The sequence below is a fragment of the Schistocerca americana genome, chromosome X, assembly GCF_021461395.2.
Source record: "Schistocerca americana isolate TAMUIC-IGC-003095 chromosome X, iqSchAmer2.1, whole genome shotgun sequence".
NCBI lineage: Eukaryota > Metazoa > Arthropoda > Insecta > Orthoptera > Acrididae > Schistocerca > Schistocerca americana.
Window position 1 is genome coordinate 621,489,232 of NC_060130.1, and position 19,969 is coordinate 621,509,200.

Here is a 19,969-nt window from a genome sequence, read left to right on the forward strand (position 1 = left end):
GTGAGGAACATTTAAAAGATGCAGAGGGATTTTCAAAAAAAACACTCTGGAGTTTTGTTGTACGTGATACTTAGTGGATGGATTTGAAAAAGGTGACTCGTTTTGAGATATGAGTGTGGCAAAAATATGATTCACCGGTGGCTGTAATCATTAAAAGACGGCTCCATGGGATCCAAAGCAAGTATGTTGGTGAATGAATAGACTTGATTCCTAATTGCAGGCAGCATTTCTACCAGAAAGAGTAACACTATCAGCGATTATTGATGTGAGCCTGTAGAACGAAGGTGTGTAGTCATGAACATTGTCGTCACAGGTTGGGCAAAATGGTTCTTTTTAAGCTGGGGGCTCTATGTAGGGCTGGAATCAGGTAGAACTACTGTATACAACCAAGCTGTACCTGTTTATTATGCATGCACTGCAGCTGGCTGTAGAGGTGGTCACGAGGAGTTGGCGACTGGAAGAAATGGATTAGCTCACCCTGTGACCGGCGGTTATGTAGAAAGAAAGCGCCGACTTATCTGCTTTTGTCTGTGGTAGCGATGGGTAGTGAAGTGACCTGTGTGCTGGATTAGTGGAGATAGAAGTGGGAATGTGTGTTGCATGAGAGAATATTAAAAATGATGAGTGTTTGCACTGGGCGTATTGATAAGATCCTAATTCCTAGCACTCCAATCATTCCCAGATGCCCTCCATACCTGGGAGTAGTGCACTCTGGCATACACATGCATCCACTACTGTGGCTGCAGCGGAGGCGGTAGTTTTCTTCAACCTCTGAACGTTGACGCCAGTGGTGTATGAGAGGGTTGGCGAGCTGCATGTGGACATCAGGACATGAGCGCACATTATGTGTGAGTGTTTCAGCGATCTTCAACATATAGCTGTGACAACTAATGCTACAGACTGGATTGTGGTTTAAGTATCTCGTGGTTAGTGCTTCTCAATGCGTCACAGTGGAATCTGTCTTGCAGAGGTATTTGTTGTTATTGTTACTGTTCCATCACTTGGTAGGCCCTGCCTCCTCCTTCTTTGTCGTGGTTCATCTGAGAGAAGCAGTCAATTTATAAATTCTATAGCACTTTTAAAAAAGAAAATACACTTAGCAGACCTGTTGTGGTCAGACCTCCATAACTGTGATGGTGGCAAGCAAAATTGACGGATATCGATTTAATTAATTAGTTGGCCCATCAATTTGATACAGTGGGAGGAGGGGTGGGATGCTATTCGAATAACTTGAAGCAGCCCGTGAATACCGAAAGTGCTACAATTGAGCTATGTCTTGTCAGTTTTTTCAGTCAGAATAATTAGTCAATTACCTTTATAACAAGTCTGCACATTTCATCATCTACTAGACAGTGATTAAGCAATCTACCATGCACTGCAATTGATTTCCTGCCAAATGGCCAATCAAATGAGCCTTTTCCCACTAATTTCCAGGTGGGGGAGGGGAGGGCAGGGGGATTTTGCAGACGTGGTGGGGTTTACTATTTCATCGATTTAATTATTTACTCAATCAAATTGATAGAGTGAGAGGGGGTTACTACAATAACTGAGGTCTGGAAGTGTACTTGTATCAGTAAGCGGTGTATCCAGAGAGGTGGGAGAGGAGGAAGGGGAGGGAGAGGAGCAGGAGAAGGGGTGGGGGTATCTTGGAGGGTGGAGGGACAGATTATCCCCAGATAGTCTTAAATCCCTTGATGCATTGGTATTCCGTTTTTGAAGAGACCAAGATAATTAGTTCCTCACATTGGTTGTGTATTTTGTGTGTTTTCTGTGTCCTAGGTGGTGGTCATCCTATGCCAAGTCTTTGGACACTGTGTCATTCATTATTATGACATACAATGCATAACGACATGTGGAACAGAGGGGATATTCTGCAGGACTTAAACCCATAGAGGATGGATAGTATGCACCATCATTCGTCAATCCCACCAGTGCAGAAATGGAACGTTTTCCACACATCCAGAAGAGCATGTAAGTACCGTCATTCCTTCACACTTTTTCGTATTTTCATCACTTTTACGTGTTTTCCATCAATTTTCGTAATTTTACCAGATTTTCCGTAATTTCACCACATTTTACCCAGTTACTCGAGTTCCAAATCAACACTCTCAACGACTTTTCGCTTCAATAAAATGTATCACCGAGTCGATCTCATGATGCTATCAGCCAATGACACTGCATAATGGTGCTAGTGATACAGACTGGAATTCTCATTCCAGTAAAACAACTACTGTTCTGGAAAGACTTCCCTGTACCAATCTTACTCACATCACCCACACAGTTACACACTCTCTCTCTGATGCATGCATGCTGAGGAGGTATGCAGTTCTTATTGGTGTACAGTAATACAAAACTGATTCATTTCAGATTGTTGCAGTGATGTAATGTATGATTAAGAAGAAAAAGAAAAGTCTCTTTTATGCATGTGGAGTACAAGACAGAAGGAGTTTGAAATATTTTATGTTAAATACTTGGGATGTCAATTGTGTAGTATTGTTGTAGTGCTTTCAATCCATACCATGAAGGTATTGGAAAGAGAGATATTATTGTAGAAGGCAAACATTCATTCATAAGGCTACATGATTAACAATTTAACATGCTATAAGTAGTAGGCAAAGCAGGCACCACCACACTCTCCACTGTTGCCAAATTTATTTAAGATGGCGGATCCAAGATGGCAGTGATAGATATGGCAACTTTGCGATGACATCATGGTGGTACGTTCAAATTTTCGCCGGAAAATAGGTCAATTGGGCTACCTCCACTAACCTAACCCCCTCCCCTCCATCCTCTCCAGAAAATGGTGGATAGTTCAAATTCCATCAGGACAATGCAACACACCACAGCTGCCTCTACGAACCTAAGAAAATGGCAGGAAAAAAGGGCTCTAGGGAGACCTCCACTAACCTAAGTCACTCGACCGCCACCTCTTCCTAGGAATTCGTGGAAAAAAGGACTGGGCCTGTGGTGAATAGGATGGACATATGTCTTTATTTAAACAGTCCTTATTTAAGTAATTAAAAGCAGTACTGCCATCAAGTGTGTTCACCACGGAGTCCAGAGTCCAACTGACCTAGTCCACAGTACCGCCAACAGAGGGCGCCGTCGTCCCTCCAGTGACATAATCCAAGATGATGGTCTCCGGTGGGGAAAATGGCGGGCAAAGGACTCAGCCTGTTCTGGGCTGCTGGAGAAAGGAACGAGTGTACTTTATTTATTTCTTTTTGGAACAATTTGTGTAGGCATGGATTTCACATAGTATATTTATTACACTGATACAAAACACTCACTCTGGCGTGCTTGGGGTCACAATACATAGTTTAAAGACCTGCAAACTACTCGTAAATAATGCAGTACACTGATGTTCGTACTCAAAAACAACTCGTAAATTACCAAAATAATGCAGTACACAACGTACAGACACATAAACACCTCCTAAATTGTCAAAATAATGCATGTACAGTGGTCTGCAAACACGCTTGCTAATTTTAAACTGTCGAAGTAATGCATTGCACGCAAACTACTCGTAAAGCACCGAAATAATGCAGTACACTGAGGTACAGACACGGAACAACTCCTAAACTGCAGTAATAATGCATACAATTTATTTCACTTATGCCACGCGGGATTAGCCGAGTGGTCTAAGGCACTGCAGTCATGGACTGTGCGGCTGGTCCCGGCAGAGGTTTGAGTCCTCCCTACAGCATGGGTGTGTGTGTTTGTCCTTAGGATAATTTAGGTTAAGTAATGTGTAAGCTTAGGGACTGATGACCTTAGTAGTTAAGTCCCATAAGATTTCACACGCATTTGAACATTTTGAGCATTTAACTTAGTTTATTTATTACAATGATGCAAAACACTCACCCTAGCATTCTTGGGGTGTCAGTAAATAGTCTATAGACATGTAAACTACTCGTAAATCACCGAAATAACGCAGTGCACTGATGTACAAACACACAAACAACTTTTAAACTGTCTAAATGATGCATTGCACAGCATACAGACCTGCAAACTACTTGTAATCTGTCGAAACAACGCATTGCACAGCCTACAGTCATGCTCACAACGCTTAAACAGCCGAAAATAATGTACTGCACAAACACTCAGCGCACATAAAAAACGCAATCTATCAGAGAACTGCTACAATGCGCACACACACTGACACCAGTTACTCCACCCACATCCCCGATGAGTTGGGGTGCACCAGCAGCCCCCACGTTTTGACTACACGGCCGTCAGCTGCCGAGCCATGCACAGGTGTTTTATTCGGGTCCCGCATGCATGAGGCGGCGGCATCCCTTTCATACTTTACACGTGAATAATTTCTGTCAAAATACGTTTTCACCTATGCACCATTGCTGACGCAATGATGCATAGCTACGGTGCAGGTCCAGTGCCGAGACAGATATTTGCACAGCACCTAAAAGTTTGCAATGTTATACTGATGTCACATGTATATCTAAATAAGCGCCAACACATGGGCCGCTGGCGTGAAACCTTTCTACCTATGGATACTGACGTCTTAGGTCACGCTTCAGAAATCTGTTCCAATGCTTCCCAGAATAACATCGAATGCTTTCTCCCTAGCGATTCTCATGGGACATGCGAGCTGCATCTAGCCATGCATGCATGCCCAATGCGGCTGTCGCATCGCCAAGAAATATTCCTCCGGCTGTCAACATATATCCCAGAAACATTAAACATTCTCACTGCTAAAAGCGTTCATCATGTCTGTGCACACTCGCGGAAACACTGTTCATCATAAAAGCATTCTTATTGTTTCTAAAGAGAGTAATGTCTAAGCACATACCGGGGGAAATCAGAACAATTACGCAAACAGAATTCGAAGTACTGTCCTACAGAAGAGAAAAATGGCGGGAATTTTCGGTATCCTACAGCTACTAGTCTGGAGATGTCCTAATGCCACAATGGCAGATGAGTGATGGCATCCCCACTAGAGATGGATAGTCTGCTTCAACTTGTCTTTGAACACTTGCTTTCTCAGAACTTTCCATAGGTACCTAGCCCCTATCTTGCTCGAATCAGTTTGTAGATACTCCTATGCCCCAGCATGAAGGCTGTCTTTTAATTGAATAGAGCATTCTGATTGGCCTTTATTGAATTTACCCATCAAACTGCTGCTGGTGTTGGAGCACCATCCGCCACTGTTTTCTGCAGATGAGACTTCACTGGCAAAAGTATTTTGTACAGATCGCCATATTGAACTGACAGTTAAACCCTGCAAAAGTGTCATACAGATCGTCAAATACGGAAAGACTCTTACTCTGTTACAATGCTCTGTCACTGAGGACGGAAGGTTGAATATTAGTGCGTGAAACCGATCTCCAACCTGACAATATATCACCATGTACTGCCATGTAAACATACAACTGCTATCGTGAGCCATACAAACTCGCCCCTTTTACGTCATTCATATAGCTATCGACCATCAGACATTCGTACATATACCCCGAAGACAGACAGCACCGTATATACTCCTCACTGCACTAGATATTTCCCATAAGGTCGGGCGGTTATCCACTCCCGATGCATGATCAGAGCGTCCTCAATGGACCGAAGTCAATCTCAGAACTGTTGTATAAAGGCTGGGTCAGTTCCCCACGACACAAAGACGTTACTGTTTCTGGTCCCGACCTGCTTGCTTGCTTGCTTTTCTACACCCATCTCCAGACTCTGGGGATTACAAGAACACATGTATTTTCGCATGGTTTGCCAGAATATTGTACCATTTACGCGATACTTCTCGATATCAAGCACATAGCAGTATGCAACCAATCGCTTGCACAGTGTAATTCCGAAGATACAGACTGGAAATTATTTCTCTAGAAACTCGAAACTTTAGCGAGGTGGATCGTGCTGTAAACCACTGAGTACCTAGAAACTTATCCCGTCTGCAGAGACCTTCACGTGAAAACCCGAAAAAAATAGGGGAAACTGATATTTCCACTCGCAAATACTGATGTCGGTGATGTAACAGAATCCAAATCATCCCTATAATTTAAAAGTCAACTAAGGTGTTTTGAGATATAAGAATGCCAGATATATGATTCACTAGTGGCTGTAATCATTAAAGGACTTCTCCATAGGATCCAACACAGGTATGTGCTTGAATGGAAAGACTTGATTCCAAATCCCAGACAGCATTTCTAGCGGATAGCGTTACACTAGAGATCTGAGAAGCTAGTGCACATTTCTTACAACGTCAATCAGCACACAATCTGCTACTGTTTGTTATCCTCCTCAACCAACCTTCACGTATAACCCTGTGGATATATCGCAGAACCTGTGACATGGCATCGAGACAGAATGCGTTACAAATACTGGGGAAATATCTAGCGGCGACAGCGTGATGAGATGCAAATACTGGTTTCATACCACGCTCCTTAGTCGAATCACTTTCAAAATTCGGTAATTTTTTTATGAGGGTGCATCGTTGGCGACATGTAACCGCACTGTTGGTCTGATAATATACACTCCGGTGGTCACCGTCTATATTCAATGTCCCGGTATTTGTCTGGAAAAAACCACGTCATTCGTAGGTAATGCCATACCTTGATTTATAAAACCAGTATAACATTTAATATGGATACTTCTGTACACCTGTAGAACCAAGACCACTTGTGACAGTAATATGATCGTGTTCTTTAACATCTGACGGTTTGTAAGACGATTGCGCCTCTCTTTCTATGACACAGTGGTACCACTCGCAAGAAAACTTATGAGACATGTCCACCCATTGTTGATCCTCGGTCAGCATTATTTCGTATCGCCGGCAATCATTTTTTGGCGAAGTATTATACTTAGTAGTAGGGGATGCGTTATAGGTTCGCCTTGAGCATCAGGCTTATAAAGTTTGTGTTTGTGTTGAGGTATGTGTAAAGGAAATGACTATGTCCAGTCGTAAGGAAGGTATGGATTAATGTGGAATACTATGATAGCAAAGGGAAGAGTATGTCAAGTCATAAGAATGGTACAGATATTTCTATTTCCAGAGCCACAGCCATCAGCAGGGTGTATTTCCGATACTTCGCTCATTGTCGAATGTCGTTCAATGGAGACCGCCATCGTAACATTTAAGTGTAAGTATAGCGATCAAATATATATATGTGACCGATTTCCTAGGATAATTCTGTGTAGGGGTGCTTCTCATGCAGCGCCGGTGGCCTGTGGCGGGAATGATTCATGTTTCTGGCTAACGGTAGGAGCTGTCTGAATGGAGAGGTCTGTTGAGATGCAGGAATGTAGCTGACTTAACCGTGTCGTCCTCTAGACGTTCGAATAGCGAACTAACATTTACTGTGTGTTGGATACCTTTCGTGATGGCGTGGAAATTTAAGAAGATTCGATATGAACATGTGTTTGTGCTTGACCATTATTCCCTCCCATGTAAATTGTCCAGTTGGCTGCTTCTGCACATTTCGCGCCTTTACTTAGTTGAGGGAACATTGAGAGTAGCTTGTGCAGTAATGATGGAAATGTGTAGCTCCTTGGCAAACTACTAGAAATAGAAATGTGGGACATTGGGGTAACTCTTCAAGTCAAACAAAAGTTTTCAGAGTCCAAAAGCGTGTAATATGTATTATTTGCGGAGTAAATTCATGGACGTCCTGTAGAAACCTCTTCAAAGAACTGGGTATACTAACTACTGCCTCTCAGTATATTTACTCCTTAATGAAATTTGTTCTAAATAATATATCTCTTTTTCCAACAAACAGCTCAGTTCATACATACAACACCAGGAACAAAAATGATCTGCATAAGGACTTAAAAGCACCTACTTTAGTACAAAAAGGGGTCCACTACTCAGGAACACTCATCTTCAATAATTTTCCAGCAAACATAAAAAATTTAGTTACAAATAAAGATCAGTTTAAAAAGAGCCTGAAAGACTTACTGGTGGCCAATTCCTTCTACTCCATTGACCAATTTTTTAATAGAAACAAATGATGTATTGTATATACTCATACTATTAGTATTGTTATTTCAGCTTTAAAAAAATTGTCATGTTCCATATCCACGAGGATCTCCTCAACTCAGATCTATGGAAAGAAAAACCTAATCTAATCTAATCTAAAAGTAACACAAAACTGGAAAGCACAACTGCTGTTCTAGTGGCTTCTGGCGTGTATAAAAGTATCAGATTTGTCAAGACTGATGACGTTAATGTACATAAACTCTTTCGTAACTGAAGTTGTAGAAACAACATTTTTATGAAATGAAATACTGAAAGTTAATTAACCCTCTCATAATGACTGAGGGGGTCTGTTAAGTATTTCTCCATTTCAGCAATAATTACTGAAAGGCTTTGTTTTGAAGTGTGAAATAAATTCTTCAGACTGGTTTATAAGTCGCCGGTTACTAGATAGATAAATGTTATTGCCAGCCTTACTGGTGAAGTTTCCTAAGCAGATAATCTAAAATCTCGCCATGATCTCTTTCCGAAATTTTCCAACAAAACGTTGTCGATACTTTGTATTTCTTGTACCTCAGTCATTTACATACTTCTTTACGTACAGTCGCTTTTACCTTTTCTTTTACTGTCGTATTTTCATCACAATAAAAGCAGCACAAGCTTCTAAGCAAAGAAGAGGATCCATAATAGACTGCTTGCACAATGAGGCAATGTGTGGACATATTTCATTTCATTTCATTTTATTATCTTCCTGTATATCATTTACATGATGTAGGAATTGTCACAACAAAGTTATCATACTAGTACAAGTACTACAGACATAATAATGGAATATCACTTTCAAGGCATTTTCTAAAAGTACAAATTTAGACATATAAATTAAAATTTTTGGCAATAAATTTACAAACAATCAAAGTAATCATCTATGTCATAGAAAGTTTTGCTTAAAAGGTAATTTTTAAGTTCAGTCTTAAATTTTACTTCATCTATTATTGCCTTCATGTACACTGGCAGAGCATTGTAGAGTTTTATTCCAAAATAACTTACATGCTTTTGGGTTTGTGTTGTCCTTACCCTTTCTACATACAAATTCTTATGAGTTCTAGTATTATAATTATGGCAGTCCTCATTTGTACGTAGATTTTTCATATGTGCTCTTGTACACAGAACGCTTTTAAAAATATACAGTGATGGTATTGTGAGTATTTGCAGTTCTTTGAAAAGGGGCCTACAATGAGATCTTGGAGAGTTATGTGCTATGATTCGTATAGCTCTTTTCTGATTTTTGAAGATATCTGTTAAGCTTGATTTAATTTTACTCCAGAACACTATGCCATAAGACACGATGGACTGAAAGTAAGCAAAATACACTAGTCTAGTAAAGTCTGTGCTGCATACTCTAGATAATATCCTCAATGCAAAACATGCCGAATTGAGCCTGTGGGATAAGTACTTGAGATGGTCTTTCCAGCTTAAGTTTTGATCAATGTACATGCCCAAAAACTTTGTGGATTGTACACTCCCTATCTTCTTATCCATTAGTTTTAACTGGAGGTCCATATCTTGAGTTGCTTTGCCATACTGTATATAATTTGTGTTACTTAGATTAAGTGTTAACTCATTAGCATTAAACCAATGTTGAATATATTTCAGGACTATATCAGTTGTGGTGGTTAATGATTTTTTATCATCACTTATAATTATGCTAGTGTCATCTGCGAACAACATTATTTTGGTAGAAATATTAGGATTTTTTATGTCATTTATACACTCCTGGAAATGGAAAAAAGAACACATTGACACCGGTGTGTCAGACCCACCATACTTGCTCCGGACACTGCGAGAGGGCTGTACAAGCAATGATCACATGCACAGCACAGCGGACACACCAGGAACCGCGGTGTTGGCCGTCGAATGGCGCTAGTTGCGCAGCATTTGTGCACCGTCGCCGTCAGTGTCAACGAGTTTGCCGTGGCATACGGAGCTCCATCGCAGTCTTTAACACTGGTAGCATGCCGTGACAGCGTGGACATGAACTGTATGTGCAGTTGACGGACTTTGAGCGAGGGCGTATAGTGGGCATGCGGGAGGCCGGGTGGACGTACCGCCGAATTGCTCAACACGTGGGGCGTGAGGTCTCCACAGTACATCGATGTTGTCGCCAGTGGTCGGCGGAAGGTGCACGTGCCCGTCGACCTGGGACCGGACCGCAGCGACGCACGGATGCACGCCAAGACCGTAGGATCCTACGCAGTGCCGTAGGGGACCGCACCGCCACTTCCCAGCAAATTAGGGACACTGTTGCTCCTGGGGTATCGGCGAGGACCATTCGCAACCGTGTCCATGAAGCTGGGCTACGGTCTCGCACACCGTTAGGCCGTCTTCCGCTCACGCCCCAACATCGTGCAGCCCGCCTCCAGTGGTGTCGCGACAGGCGTGAATGGAGGGACGAATGGAGACGTGTCGTCTTCAGCGATGAGAGTCGCTTCTGCCTTGGTGCCAATGATGGTCGTATGTGTGTTTGGCGCCATGCAGGTGAGCGCCACAATCAGGACTGCATACGACCGAGGCACACAGGGCCAACACCCGGCATCATGGTGTGATGAGCGATCTTCTACACTGGCCGTACACCACTGGTGATCGTCGAGGGGACACTGAATAGTGCACGGTACATCCAAACCGTCATCAAACCCATCGTTCTACCATTCCTAGACCGGCAAGGGAACTTGCTGTTCCAACAGGACAATGCACGTCCGCATGTATCCCGTGCCACCCAACGTGCTCTAGAAGGTGTAAGTCAACTACCCTGGCCAGCAAGATCTCCGGATCTGTCCCCCATTGAGCATGTTTGGGACTGGATGAAGCGTCGTCTCACGCGGTCTGCACGTCCAGCACGAACGCTGGTCCAACTGAGGCGCCAGGTGGAAATGGCATGGCAAGTCATTCCACAGGACTACATCCAGCATCTCTACGATCATCTCCATGGGAGAATAGCAGCCTGCATTGCTGCGAAAGGTGGATATACACTGTACTAGTGCCGACATTGTGCATTCTCTGTTGCCTGTGTCTATGTGCCTGTGGTTCATTCAGTGTGATCATGTGATGTATCTGACCCCAGGAATGTGTCAATAAAGTTTCCCCTTCCTGGGACAATGAATTCACGGTGTTCTTATTTCAATTTCCAGGAGTGTATAAAGCAAGAATAATAAGGGACCGAGAACACTGCCCTGTGGGACACCTATTTCCAATTTCTTTGCATCTGAGACCCACTTGATTTTCTGATTTTTATGCTCTGCGATGATTTCTACCACCTGAGTTCTATCTTAAAGGTAATATTCAAACCACTGCTTCACAACTCCCCTTACACCTATTGCCTCCATCTTGTTTAACAGAATTTTGTGATTTACTGTATCAAAGGCTTTAGATAAATCTAAGTTAATTCCCACTACACATTTTTTAGTGTTGAGACTCCTGACAATCTCTTTGGTATAGGCATGGATAGCTGATTCTGTGCTGTGGCCCGAGCGAAAGCCATGTTGATAGCAGTTTAGAAGTTTGTGAGCATCTAAGTAATTTATGATTCTGGTTTTCATTAATTTCTCTAGAATTTTTGAAAATGATTGTAGAAGGGATATTGGTCTATAATTTTCTACCTTGTATGGATCTCCTTTTTTAAACAGAGGTCTAACCTTAGAGATTTTCAGCCTCTCAGGAAACACACCTTCACTGAAAGACAAATTGGCAATATGTACCAGGGGCTTTATTATTTGTTGGGCAACTTTTTTTTATTATTGACACAGGCACTTCATCCACACCTGCAGACATTTTTGATTTTAGACTCTTTATCACCTTTAATATTTCATTATCATTTGTGGGAGTTAACAACATACTACTGTCTGCTTTTGGGGCTGTTAATTTCTCATGTTTTGTAAAGTTTTTATTTAATGACACTGGTACACTTAAAAAGTAATTATTAATGTAATTTGCTAGAGTTTCATCTTTTAATTCAATATTTTCACTATTTTTGAGTACTATTTCCTGATCCTTGAGGCCCTTACCTGTTTCCCTTTTCATAATGTCCCAAATAGTTTTTGATTTATTGCCTGATTTTCTTATTAATTTATCATTATTTAGTAATTTTGCTTTTGTAATTACTTTTCTATATATTTTTTTGTAATTTGTTACATATTCTTTAAACCTGGGGTCAGTCCAACTTTTCAGTCTATAGTTAAGCATTTTCATGGTCCTGGAGGAATTTCTAATACCTGTTGTAATCCAGGAGTTAGCATGTGTATGCCCATATGTGTTTGTTTTGACAAGTTTCTTAGGAAAACACATTTCAAAATTCAACATAAACAGGGAAGAAAAAACATCATATGCAGTGTTTGTGCTAGTTTGTAACAGTACTTCTGCCCATGATTGGTTAGTCAGTTTATTTATGAAGTGGCTGCAACTATTTGTAGAGAAGGTTCTTTTGTACATTTGGTATGAACTATTTTTGGTCACAGGGGCTATGGGAAATTTAAGGATAAGTGCATTGTGATCAGATATTCCTAGGTCAACATTTATTACATCTATATCTATGGCATCTATATTTGTGAAGATATTATCTATGAGACTTTTTGAAGAGTTTGTTATTCTTGTAGAGTTAGTTATATGTGGATACCAACTGAAGCTATGTAAAACATTCAGGAACTGATCTTTGGATGCACCTTTAGTCAATAAGTTGACATTAAAATCTCCACTTATAATTATTGTTGATTTTTTATGAAGTAATATTTTGAGCAATGCCTCTAACTTATTTCTAAAAATTTCAGGTTCTCCACATGGTGATCTGTACACTGACATTATTATTAATTTACTCTTTTGCATATTCAACTGTACTGCTGCAGCCTCAAAATGTTTTTCTTCATTCAAGGATTCAGTTACAGTCATATTTTTAACCTTTACTCCAGGTTTTACATAAATGCAAACTCCCCATGCATCATTCGAGAAATGTCTTTGCATTCTTGCGAATCTGTGATTGCGTGGAAGGAAAGAGGCATCGTCGGGATATACCTTACAAGCGTTTTTAACTTTTGTTGCATTGCTAAAAGTGATGTGTCCGTGTGGCGCCACAGAAATTTGGTTGTTCCCACATGCAACATCGATGAACCCATTCAAGAAGCGGCGAAGTGGTATCACTTTTGTTGCGTGTGGAAACCCAGCCGTGGGTACTGTAAAGTGAGGCTACTTTGCCCCTAGAGAGGTAACTTTTCTCCAAGCCCGAAAAAAGATTCAGTCCTGCCTAGCATCTATTCTAATAATTAATAAACATTCCGGAACAGTTTTCGTGTTGTGCAACAGTTGACAGTTTCTACTAACTCATATATTACATTACATTATATTATATTAAATATTACCTTGGTATTATTATAAGTTTTTTCGAAGATCGTGCAACCATAAAGACCGCGATGCCCTCTCTATATAACTGGAAATGCCCTGTAAATAAAGATGTACTTTTTGACAAATACAATGATACAGTTGATGGTATAAAACCCTTAAAATGGTTAAGTGAAGGACACATTATCATCTTCAGTGGTTGTGCGTCGTCTCATCAGCTAGCAGTGTGGATTATCGACGAGTGTGAACGGCTCCGTGATTGTCTCTATGTGTCTCCTGTTTTATTGCCCACCGCTCTGTGACTTATGTGTCTTCTCACTGTTTTTGCTGCTTGTGTCTTCTATGGCTGAAGAGCAGCGTAGTGTGCTGCTGACAGCCTGCCTGTTGTACAGGTTTTAAAATAACAATAAAGTAAAAAAAAAAAAAAAACACATTATCTCAATGTCAGAGTTGATCGATGGTGATGAATTTTTGTGAACTCTTTTCCTAGTACAGTCACAGACATTTTGGCATACCAGTATATTTAATGAAACGTGGAGCTTTTCTCGGGTAACGAGACAACACTAAATTTTGTTAATTTTCGTTACTTTTTTAACGTCTTGAATAAAAAAAGTTGCCGTATTCAATTTTTTTATTTTGTCCCTTTAATAGCAGAATGTATATAAATGTTGGTTTACTAATGTCCAATAAGGTAACACAATAAATTTTATAGAAGGTGGCATCGCCCCGAGCTATTATCCTTCCTTAAAATAATGTTTACATTAAGTACAGTAAAATAACCCACTCCAGGGGCTACTTTCCTCCAATTTTTTAAACATTACAGAATTTCAAAAATAAATATTTGATGTCTTGTATGTTTTGGAATAGACTGACCTCATTTTCAGAAGTCATTTTACAAAACTACTTTGCATTACATGACTACAGTGTCCAAACGAGGAAAAAAGTAACCCCTCTTTACGGTAAGTCTTTCGATTATATTAGAAGAAGTAAATAACAGTGAGTAATTTCGTAACAGAGTTTTTCTGCCACTGGCTCAGTTTTAATTGATTGTGGAGTCGTAATTGTTAAGCTCAAAACAGTGGCAAAATTCTCTTGACTGCAAAAGTTGAAGTATTGCCGACTACGTCAAAGCGTTTCCAGATACAGATAGTCTCTGGAGTCACTGGGTTGTGTGTATTGTAACATGATCTTTCCTTGTGTCACAGTTTAGTTTTGTGAGAGGAAGCCGGAGTGGAGGTGTGGTTAAGTACGTATGAATAATTGTTAACGTGCTTTATTTGTATTTAATGTAGTTTAAGCAGTAAAAGAGAGGGCAAATTTCAAGAAGATATTTATCCCAAGTGGGTGTTTAATGTATTGTGTTTGTAACTGGAGTGTCAGATCTCACATATTCGTGGTCGGAAAGTTTCTAACCTATAATTGCACTATTTTCTTGGCTTCAACTCGCTATCATCTGCTTTAGAGAGTTGTGTTCGACGATTTCATCGTGATAGGCAATAATATTTTGAGCATACAGATATTAAAAAGCCCACCGTGTTTAAAATCTTCGTAAGCATGTAAACATTACTATTGTAAGTGACAGGTTACGTGTTGTTCGTCTGCTATTCCTAGAGTTATTTAAGAATCAGTGATGAAAATGCACCACCAATGAGTTTTTGCTCAGTTAAGCCATTGTTTTTTTTATTAATTTGCTGCCATGCGATTTTGCAAACAGTCGATGTGAATGTCAGATCGGGACGGTGAAATTAGTTTGTCAAGTGGAAGAAATTGATTTTATTTAGCATATATTTGGTTGGACCGTTGGGTTGGAAAAACAGTATCGTAACTAATATTTAAATGGCTGTGAAGCAGTCCCTTGATACACGGATTCCAAGTTGTCAGAAAGATTGAACTACAGCGTTGTCAATAAACTGTTCCAGGTATTATTTGTATCATTCATGGAAATTATTTACGTTTAGGAACTTGCAGGGAACAAAACTTTAATCCTACATGGCAGCTCTTCTATGTTGTCATATCAGCTCACAGTTCAAGATGTTGGTTTTTCATGTTTATAATGTGTAGAGAAAGACTTGTGCACCGTTTCTTGATATATTTCGTGGAGGACAAAGTGTAAACAGGCTGAATCATATAATACAGCAAAATGTATTTAGAAAGTGTGATTTTTTTTTTTTTTTTTTGTGGGAATGATGTACTGTTTGATATGTCAGTTGTTAAAATGAAATTGCACCCACAAAATATATCAACGCTAGTAGGTCAGGCTGCTGAGCCAGAATCCTGTAACTTGTGGAGTATCCAAGGGGGAAGTGTCATTTGTTTGCATGAGAAAATTAACTCACAAATGTTGTCACTAAATTTCAGTACATAGTAAATAACAGCAAACCTTTGCAAAAATAGAATGTATGACAATGCTGTTGTTGAAATTGGTGTTTGTCAGCCTCTTTGGTATGCTTGCTTGTGAAAAAAATTGAAGCACCTCTAATCTGTCTGCAGCTTTTGACGTGTGAACAATGTGTGTCAGGTTAATAAATATATACTAGTTGAAAGTTTGTCATCCTCAATTGACAGAATGCAGTAAAATTGTACAGTTCAGTCTAGTGGCTAGTGTCAGATTCATGGTCATAGCCAAATTCTTGGCAGCACACATACAAACTTGGGATAGTGGGAAATGTGAGATTGGATGGAGTTAAGCAATAAGTTTCTGAAACACCGAAACTCAGCAGTCCTAGTAGTAGTTTTCAACATTGGAATTTGATCATTTGCACTGCTAGCGATTAATGTGTGCATTGTTGTTGGAGAGCTTATTAGTGTCATTAGCAAATCATAGCAGTCACTTCGTACAATGACAGCTCGGCCAGCTATATCATTGCAGTTCATGCATTGACAAATGGAAAAGTTTATACATACAGCATGCTGAGATTTGGATTAGAGGAACTCCTGCTGTCATTACAACTGAATAAGACAATTTAAATGTGTGTTCCCTTCTGTAAATAACTACCCTGTTGTATTGTCTCAAGAACAATCATTGCCTACGTGCATTTAGACACATTGCAACTAAGGTTGGATTTTTCACCCTGAAGGAGGAGGATTAGAGTCTTTGCAAGAAGATAGGACCCTACCACATTGTCATTCAACTGTCTTGAAGTATGTAAAGTTACACCTATTACATTGGAAGGTGTAAGTATTACAGTAATTAAAATAAAAGGGAGATGCACAACAATATGTAACTACGTGAAAGGTTGCTATATGTACTGGGTCAACTGACTCTATCAATACTTGTCAGCTTTGTCATATGACATACTAATTTGGTATGTACATCATACATGTGCAGACAGAAAATTGACATTTATTTTGTGTGTATATTATGCACCTAGAATGTTCATTGGATTTTGAGAAATAAGAAATTCCTAAGATAACAAACTCATGGAGGTAGGTAGATGACATCAAAAAATGTGAAGAGCAACATGGTTGCTTATAGCTGAAGTCTGTAAAATAGTGTGGAGATTTCTGTAGGGGGGGCCTTTATAAATAAATTTGTTGTGGCATTATTATAAGGCTGCTTTCAATACATAAGGATGATGTGTAATGGTATACAGACTGTTTATCATCTAATTTTACTATATTATTGAACTTCAACTTCATAACCTAATAGATGGCTTGATGGCAGTGTGATAGTGAAATATTATTGATGTTAACTGCTTTCTCTTTCTTGGCCTCATTCCCAGTTTTGTAACAGCACATGATGGCCAAGTGCCCATCTTGAATATGACAATTAAGGCATTTCTTTTGCACCAATTTGTCTTTACATTGTTGACTTTAAGACTAGGGGTGTCGTGATAGGGTACATCATGGTGATATATGACTCATTTAGACTTTGACTGTTTCTGTTTAAACCTGTGCTTGTGGGGTACATTCCAGTTTCAAACTTAACCTGTACCTTCACAACAGATCAGTGTGTTACCACAGCCTAAATTACCAAAACTAATATAGGGCAAAAAGAAATTGTCAGTGTTCTGTTTGTGCGTGTAGGGGAATTTAGGTATATTTGGGTGTAGGGTTGTAACTGGGAACCCTTTGCAGTTTGGGGATATTGTTTCTTGGCCATCAGATCTTGAAAGGAGCCAGCAACTTCAGTACCACCATGAGACTTGGTAGTAACAAATGCATTTTTGGTGATGGTTGGATTTTTTGCTATTATATCTTATTTTGTGATTTGTTGTCTTTAGTAAGGATTTTATTGTCGAACCACAAGTTGAAACTAGTAAGTACAATGAGTAATATCTGTAACGGGCTTTATATGAATATAGGCTATATTAAACAATTGTTCACCTTGTTTCTTATGCAGATGGTATTTCACACAGAGAATACATTTAAGGTAAAACTAGAACTACTTAACTTTACCCTTATGACTTCGTTACATATAACTTGTGTGTGGCATAAGAACTTTATACTTTTAACAGCGTGCTAATTGAGTGTTCACATGTAGTGTTTCAAACAGCTGTGTACAAGTTTTTGAAATTTTATCCAAATGCTTAGAGAAGTACAAATTCCCAAGCAATCTTGACATCAGTTGAGTGAGGGCAGTTGATAACAGTAGGAATTTGTTTTTCTACAGCAGGCCATTACATTCCTTCACTTCTAGTATTTAGGGTGAAAAGGGGAACTTTTAAACAGAGCACTGTCAAGAACAGTAGCAGTGTGTCATCCTAGAGGCTGAAATCTTCATCCATTGGTTTTATATCACTTCATATCTCACACCATATCTTGAAAGAACAGAACTGATTTTTATGCTGCTTGCCATGGCCATCCAACTTATTTAAAACGCTTAGAGGTCATGAAGCTGGCTAGAAAACAAAATGTCATGATTGTTTGCTTTCCACTACACCACCCTCTTACCAAATAACTCAGTTTTTTGGACTTCCATATGCTAGAGCAACAGCAATGCAATATGGCATATTGGGGTTCAAAAAGACTGGTATTTTCAAGTCTTGTGAAGATGAATTTGTACCATCAGCTAAGACAGAAAGAATAATGCCAGATTTCTAGAACACAAATGAGTTGAGTTACTGCTTCTTCTCCACAACCTGGTCTGTCAGCTAATGTGCAGACAGTCTGCATTCACTGTATCACCTGACAGTGTGGAGGAAGTTTCTCATTACTAGAAACTGTCATCTACCAAGCGAAGAGAAAAATGTGCTGTGATCAGTGTCTCTGTACAAAACTTAACTCGATGCAACAAAGCATCTTCACAACCTGTTGAAAGAAAATTGCGGAAGGACGCCTGATCTAGACCATCAAAATAATGTCAAAATACTCGTGAAGCAAACACGCTCTTCTGAAGGTAGGAATGAATGCCTTATTGTTTATGCAAAGAAATGTACCTATCAGCAAGAAAACCAGATTGTCAGGTAAAGTGTTTAAACTGTAAGATGTATTCCCATGCGGATTGTACAGCGTGGAATGTAAATGACTTGCATTAGTATCAGTGTGTCCCATGTCTATGGTGGAAAAAGTAACATTGCCCAGTTGTGCCCCACAGAGTACCTGCTTTTACTCCAGGCTGTGGGCTATAACTGTACATTCCACAGTTCAAATCTGTACTAAATACAATTTAAACAAACAAAAAATAAGTTCATATATGTTCATGCCTTATTTATCTTTTGCAAAAATAAATTTGAAGTTCTAACAATGAAAAGTGCCATTGCTGTTTGGTTTTTCTCGACGACGACGATGATGATGATGATGATGATGATGATGATGATGATGATGATGATGTGAAAACAATTGTTTCCCCATTAATTTTACTGTTATATGTGTTGACAGAATCATGAAGACATGGGACTTGTATGCAGGAGAGGCAGAATTGTGTTCATATGATCATCCTTAGTTAAATGTAGTGAATTACATGTGGTAAAGGATAAGATATTTCCTTAAGCAAGGTTATGAAAAATATACCTCCACATTGTGCTCAGGCTCTAATGCCCTTGATCTCAATAGGACCATAAACTTTAACTTCTCCCACAGTCCATCTCTGATAAGTCTGTGGAGTGTATCGAGTATGTTTTGGGGAGTATTCACTTGCACTTGATTCTGCTTAAATGGATGACCAATTTATGTTCAGTGTTAGTGAATGGATGCAGTTCTCTAGTGCAGCTGTCCTCAGAGTGGTGGAGCAAGCCCTACCTGGGAAGTCGCAGTGGGTACTAGCTTTTATTGAAAGATTTGTGTGTCATGTTATGTAAGAAAAAGACTGCTGGTGAACAAATTGCTAGCATACAGATTCTCATTTCCTGGACAAAGTTGGCAAGCTCCTCCTCTGTTAATTTGCCACCTTATTTCACCAGAATTGACCATTAGAGCCTGTTGGCAGGAATGATAAGTCATGAGCAGTATTTTGTCACACAAATCTTGTCACCAATCACCCACAGTGTTAGCTACATGCTAAACATTTAAGAACTACTAATGACAATAAGTGAACATTTTGCCCAAGGCCATTAATAAAGACTAAACATTGGTCTTGACTGCAGCTGGAAGAGATCTGTGAGACATTGTTTTAAAGGTCCAACTGAGGCTGGCTCTTCTCTCTTCTCAAATTCAAGCACACTCACATACAAAATGTGCAAATGTCAGAAAATTTCCAAATTTTAAACCATGTGC

At 39.7% G+C, this 19,969-nt stretch overlaps 1 protein-coding gene across 1 annotated transcript in view; it reads left to right on the forward strand.

Annotated features, from left to right (window-relative positions):
* The first annotated feature begins 14,444 nt into the window (after positions 1-14,444).
* Positions 14,445-19,969, forward strand: part of LOC124556542 (DCN1-like protein 4) — a 138,991-nt gene continuing 133,466 nt past the window's right edge. Inside the window, exon 1 of the mRNA XM_047130497.1 lies at positions 14,445-14,561. The gene's annotated coding sequence lies outside the window, so the exon portion shown is untranslated. The remainder of the gene's footprint in view (positions 14,562-19,969) is intronic.